Here is a 7,118-nt window from a genome sequence, read left to right as displayed (position 1 = left end):
ATTATGTAATTTAGTTTACGTTTTGTAACTCTATTAATATCTGAAATACATATCTCTTCATAATGACCACTTATTTCAGTTCATGTGTTAGAACTCTTACTGTATCATATGTACTGACTATGTAATTTACCTTACGTGTTATAAACCAATTAATTCCTGAGATAAATCCGTAGTTAATAATTAGGCAGTTTAGCTTATGTGTTGTAACTCTCTTTATTTGTGAGACATGTATCTATGCAGTAACTATGCAATCTAGTTTACGTGTTTTAACTCAGCTCATTTCAGAGATACATCTCATGGTAGTAACTATGTGCTTATTTGCTCTAACACCGTGTATTTCCGAGATATGTTATTATGTAGCAGGCCTGTCATATCCTAGTAGTTAGCGTGATGATATCGAATCCCGTAACCCAACATGTTCGCTCTTGCTAAAGGGAAGTACAAGAGTTGACGATGGATAGTGTTGACTAGATGAATTTGTTCAAGTATATTACATCAAAATTAGAAATGCCCAGTCCAGATAGCCTTCGAGTAGCTTTGAACAAACAAAATCCTGGATTGTAACAATCTTAATTAATTTTCAAATATTCTGGCTATAGAATCTGCTACCGAAAGAAATCATAAACTATACAAAATAAAATAATTCTTTGCTGTTACTTCGTAATTATGTTTTAAAAGCGACACTAATAATTTAAATTATTTATTGATTTTTACTACAAAACAACCAGAGCTGGAATTGTACCAGTTGGTTAGCGCCTCGAGTCACAGACTGAGTAATTTGAGGTTGGAGACATGATGCCGTTTAACACGTTTATATTTCGTAATTTCTTTCGAAGAGCTGGAGAAACACCTTGTGACAGCGGATGCTGATGGTTGGTTGCTTTTTCTTTGTTTAGTAATTCCGAAGTAGGGAAAACCAAACCTGAATCCTAGAGATATTATATCGTGTCGTTTATTTAGTCCACGTGCGCCCGAAAAAAAAACTATTTGTGTTGAAAATTTTCAGTTTCAAAGAAACAGTATGAACAACATTGGACCATTTGGTCCTTCAAGGCTTTTCTTGTACAATTACTCTTGAGGAAATTATCCTTCAATTTTCATGGAATAACGATTACCTATAAAATGTTTGCAACAACTACTGCCAAATCAAGCTCGTACAATAAGCTCCTCTTAGAAAAACAAGAGGGACTTCTCAATAGCTGCGACACATGATTTTTTTAGGCAATATTAGAGTAAATTAATATATGAGACCTTTTTTTCCCTCTTTATTAACCATAATTTTGTACGCCTGCTTGTTTGTTTGTTTCTTTTTGAATTTCGCACAAAGCTACTTGAGGGCTATTTGTGATAGCCGTCCATAATTTAGCAGTGTAAGACTAGAGGGAAAGCAGCTAGTCATCACCACCCACCGCTAACTCTGGGGCTACTCTTTTACCAACAAATAATGGGATTGACCGTCACATAATAACGCCCCCACGGCTGAAAGGGCGAGCATGTTTGGTGGCGATCGGGGTTCGAAACCGCGACTCTCAGATTACCAGTCGAAAGTCTTAACCCACCTGACCAAGCCGGGCCTGTACGCCTGCAATACCAAGCGTGGAACGCGTGTACACCCGATTCAGTTTTATTACTCATTAGGATCTCTACCAACCTACCCTTTAATTGAAATTCTTTTAGGAAGGATTAAAGTAAATTAATCTACAAGACCTTGAACCTGGTCAATTATTGTTTGTTTGAAATTAAGCACAAAGCTATATAATGGACTATCTGTGCTCTGCCCACCACGAGTATTGAAACTCGGTTTTTAAGGTTGTAAGTTTGCAGGTATGCCGCAGTGTCACTAGGAGAGGGGGGCGACGTGGTCAAAACATCAGTTGAAAGGGTTTCACGTGCTGAGATGTCGAAACTATGAGCTACAAATTTGTTCTTGAAGAAACTCAGAGCTATTCTATGAACCGTTATGTTTCGGTTAATAAAACTGTCTTAAATGAAATGTAACGGTGTCTTTATCAAATATTAACCTTGCACTCACTCATCATAGAATACAGCACAACGAAATCAGAAGCATTATCCGATCGATAGCTCAGAAAATTAGTGAAACTTTAATAGGACTTTTTTTAAAATTTCTATTCTCAAAATATACCTTTTTATCCCTGAAATCAACCTGGAAAATTCCTATGAACATTTCCAGTAAATCAGCACCCTTTTTTAGTCAGGAGACAAGAATTTTACACAGTATTACAAGTAAGAATTTATGAAGAGAAATGATTGGTCTATAAATCCCTTCCTTGACGGCTTAAGTGACTTATCCAGCAATATGTCAAGATAATGTTTTAGCCACGCTATTCAGTAGGTTTCCGACTATATAAGCTATATAATTCATATTATGATAATCAACACGCATGCATTACCGGTTAAAAGCCATTTTCCAAGTACTTGTTATCGATTTATTCAAGTCACTCTTTAATATCTCAACATACAAGCAGAAATATGATACTAAGAGTCTAGTGTCGCAAGCAAAGCTTACTGGTTTACTAAACACGATCCTATAGTTTGTGTTTGTGTGTTTTTCGTATAACAAAGCCACCTCGGTCTATATGCTGAGCTTACTGAGGGGAATCGAACCCCTGATTTTAGTGTTGTAAATCCGTGGACATACCGCTATACTAGGGGATGCATGACCCTATAAATATTATTAATGTAATTAAGAGAAAGCAATGACGCTGACTCTTGATTAAGTCAACTATTAACAAATGTCCAGTTTCATTGGATTCCATAAATAACGCGAATTAGGTCTGGTCTAAAGATAATTAATTTTATTCTATTGTTTGTACACACAAATTTCAAATATCTCGCCAATGAAATGAATATATACAAAGAAAGGGCAAGAATCAAACATAGCAGTGGATGTATTAATTGGTTAACTCGTCATGGACAGGTCGGTTAAGGCGTGCGACTCGTCATCTGAGGGTCGCGTGTTCGCATCTCTGTCGCACCAAACTTGCTCGCCCATTCAGGCATGGGGGCGTTATAATGTGGCGGTCAATCCCACTATCCGCTGGTAAAAGAGTAGCCCAAGAGTTAGCGGTGGGTGGTGATGACTAGCTGCCTTCATTCTAGTCTTACGCTGCTAAATTAGGGACGGTTAGCGCACATAGCCCTCGAGTAGCTTTGCGCGAAATTCAAAAACAAAAACAACCAAATTACTTAGTTTTCTTTAACAACAATTAGTCATCCCCACCCACTGCCAGCTTCTGGGCGACTCTTTTACCAACGAATAGCGGGATTTATTGTCACATTATAACGCTCCCACACCTGAAAGGGCGAACATGATTGATGTGGCGGAAATTCGAACCCGCGACCCTCAGATTACGCGTCGAACGCCTTAACCCACCTAGCGATGCCCGACCTACAGAAATAGCAACCCATGAAACTGCTCTTTCGGAGCACTGAACTGCTCTCATGAAACCATGACCAATATATCTTTAAACTACAGTAAGAGATTCCTCAATTTTAATATCAGTAGCTCCTGTCACCTCACAAGCACCTGAGTAACTTTCGCTGACTGATGACCAGAAAAACATTACGTACGACGCTCTGTATAATATAAAGGATTATATGGCATTTCCATTTTTTGTGCGAATACAAATTCAATAGAATTTAATGCAGTGGTTCAAGTTTAAAGATTAAAAACTTTACAAAATACATCATAAAAATAAAACTTCACTCTGATAAAGTGAAATAAAGCTTATTACGTTGTCGGGGACTGGTGTTATCATGTCGACAAACCTCAGGTACAAAATGTTTACTTCCGTGTTTTAGCTCGTTTTATTACCATTTATTAACCTTTCCTAGATAATTTTAGAAATATAATGCTGAAATCAGATTACCTCCAAATCTGCTTTTTGGTGTTCGTTTTAATTCAGTTATAAAATCGTAAGTTCTTCCTCACACAACTTTCTTTGTGGATATTACGGAATGATGTAGACAGAGACGGTATGAAAAATGTCAGCCCCCCGTCTATCGGGGCCCCGCATGGCCAAGCGCTTTAAGGCGTGCGACTCGTAATCTGAGGGTCGTGGGTTCGCATCCCCGTCGCGCCAAACATGCTCGCCCTTTTAGCCGTGGGGGCGTTATCATGTGACGGTCAATCCCACTATTCGTTGGTAAAAGAGTAGCCCAAGAGTTGGCGGTGGGTGGTGAAGACTAGCTGCCTTCCCTCTAGTCTTACACTGCTAAATTAGGAACGGCTGGCACAGATAGCCCTCGAGTAGCTTTGTGCGAAATTCTTATAACGTTTTTTAGATATTTTTTGTTACAGTAGACAGCGTTAAATTTATTTCCTGCTTTTGTCTTGTTGGTATTTTCAGTTTTCTCCACAGTACACATGACATATTAACAAGAGTGTTCGTCTCTCTAGATGTACTCTTAATATCCTTGTTTTCGTGCATATCATTTGAGTCCGTTGATTTGTCTTAGCGATATAAAACATTTATTACTGTTTATCTTCCACTCTCCTTCTTGTCACAGACTCTCAGGAGCCAAGATACAAACATTCTCTGTATGTAGCATGTACTCTGCTATACTTGTGTCCATTAAAGTTGACAAGTTAAAGAAACATAAGGATATTAGCAAACAAGCGTGTGTTTAACTTCTCATGTGTTTTGTTTTTACCACACCTTGTTGTAGTAACAGTTTTTTGAAGTTTACACACATCCTGTTGTATTAATACACGTAGGGTTCTTCCATTGAAAGAGTAATAAGTTTGTTGTATACATACCATCTCTATTCACCGAAATCTATGTATTTATGTATATATCCTTTGTGATATTAATATATATATATTGATGTTTGCGCAAAGCAACACCAGGGATATCTGCGCTAGCTGTCCCTAAATTATCAGTGGCTATGCAGGACTCTATACATATTGAGAGAAGAGTTAGGGATATATATGTACGAGATGAGAAAAAAACAAAAAACGATGTATTAAAAATACTTTATCCGTATTTTATTTACCTGTGGAAGAAAAAGTATCCAAATGAAGCGTGATTGTTTTTGTTTCACAGAAAATGACGAACAATTAGTTATTTAAATTTGTAACAAAACGAAATTCATTTTGATATAAAGATAACATCGAATAAGAGTTTTGTATATATATTATTCACAATTCTATGTTTATAATAAAATTTTCAGAAGACATTAAATAGAAGACAGATTTTAATGATATAGGAATTGAGTTGCTAACAACAGGAAACAAATGTAGGCTACACGAAGACAAGATTAGAAATAATGATTTTATATCACATATCCAGTGCATTCAGCCGAGTTAGAGATACTTGTGTATCATTTTACATTTATGATGATACTACACAGAATTAGAAAATAGAGACAAACATTTATTTTACTCATGCTTATTTTTATCAACTGACAATATTTCTTATTTGTTGAAAAGGTACACTAGGGTTATCTGTGCTAACCTTCTAACTGGGAAGCGATAGACTAGAGAGAAGCCAACTAGTAAACACCACCAACCGCCAACTTTTGAGTTCCGCTTTTACCAACGAAAAATAGGATTTATCATCACATTATAACACACCTACAGTTGAAAAAACGAGTGCGTTCGTTTACGGAATATGCGACCCGCATATTGTGGGTTGAGCGCCGCGATCATGAGGCAAGGTCCACTAAAAGTGACATTAGCAATGTAAAACTGGTAATCGCGAGAGCAGAAACTGATCTTAAAATGTGCTAAAGTAAAAGTAAGCTGTTGTTAATTATGTACTTTATAACTCACCTTAAAATTGTAATCAGAAGATAAGTAGAATTGCAATTATTCAAGTAATTATTAGACTACCTTCGAAATTAGACTGAAAGCTTTATGTCTTATTTCAGTGAGAAGTTTCGAAATTTCCTCTAGTATATCGACCTTGACATTGAAGTAAAGATGTTTGTGGTCGACCTTGACATTAAGGAAAGATGTTTGTGGTCGACCTTGACATTGAAGTAAAGATGTTTGTGGCTTTTGTTTTTTTTAGCCGAGGCATAGCGGCTCATAAAACGGTTCTGGGTTTTCATTTTTATATTTTTCAAATACAAAATTTTAGCTCATACATCCATTATCTCTTGACCGATTTGTGATTTAATTACACTTTTGGAGTCAGGAGGTCAAACTCTTTCGACTGATGTATTTGATCACACCTAAGGTGTCATAGGTTCATTTACATAACTCCCGCTTTTAAAAACTGCAATTTGGTGTTAAATTGGTAAAAATTTTGAAGATTAATATAATCGTATACGATGTACGCTCGTCCCATGCGTAGGACTGCTGACGCACAAAATACATATAATAAAAACGAAAAAAAATATGACACAGATTAATACTCTAATACCGCCTAACAGAATTTAAAGTGCTGCGGCGATTGAAGATTCCCTCTTGTTTATGATTTATAAAATAATTTGAAAGTTTAACAAATGAAATATCATAATGTCATTACGTATTACAATATTTGAGATCTTTGTGTACAAAAGTAAAATTACCTTTTCGCCTAAAATAAATCTACAATCACTTTAAAAGTTACTGCATTTAATTAACTTGTAGTTGGCTTAACCAGCGAGGTTTGCGACCAGGATAACGATACAAACATAACAAGGAGAGGTAGGTATGTGATACGAGAATACGGGACACCAGTGAGATAGTAATAGCAAACTGAACAATACTAAGGTGCATAACCAAAAGAACCTACAATAACAATATGAATACAGTAAATAGAAGGTAATAGGTTTGTACAGGAGAAAACCAAGCTAAATTAAGTTAAGAGGAAGTTACTAAAATGTCGATAAACAAGAATACAACACAGTACTACATACAATTATTAAAACGCAGGTAACAATTACACACTAGTATAGACAATTACAACGTACTATACTATATGAAAGGACGAAGGTAAAAGTGGATAACACAAAAAGTGCTAAGTAGACACTCAGATATTAAAAGTAACTGAATGGAGAATAAAGATAGAAAAATATTATTTTTATTTTGTTTATTATTCATATACAAACCAAAAGCGGTATGGATATTTTTACATCTCATTTTATCAGATGGAAGAAGGACAATGAAA

Source organism: Tachypleus tridentatus, chromosome 13, assembly GCF_004210375.1.
Source record: "Tachypleus tridentatus isolate NWPU-2018 chromosome 13, ASM421037v1, whole genome shotgun sequence".
Lineage (NCBI taxonomy): Eukaryota > Metazoa > Arthropoda > Merostomata > Xiphosura > Limulidae > Tachypleus > Tachypleus tridentatus.
Note: the sequence above shows the minus strand (reverse complement) of the source record.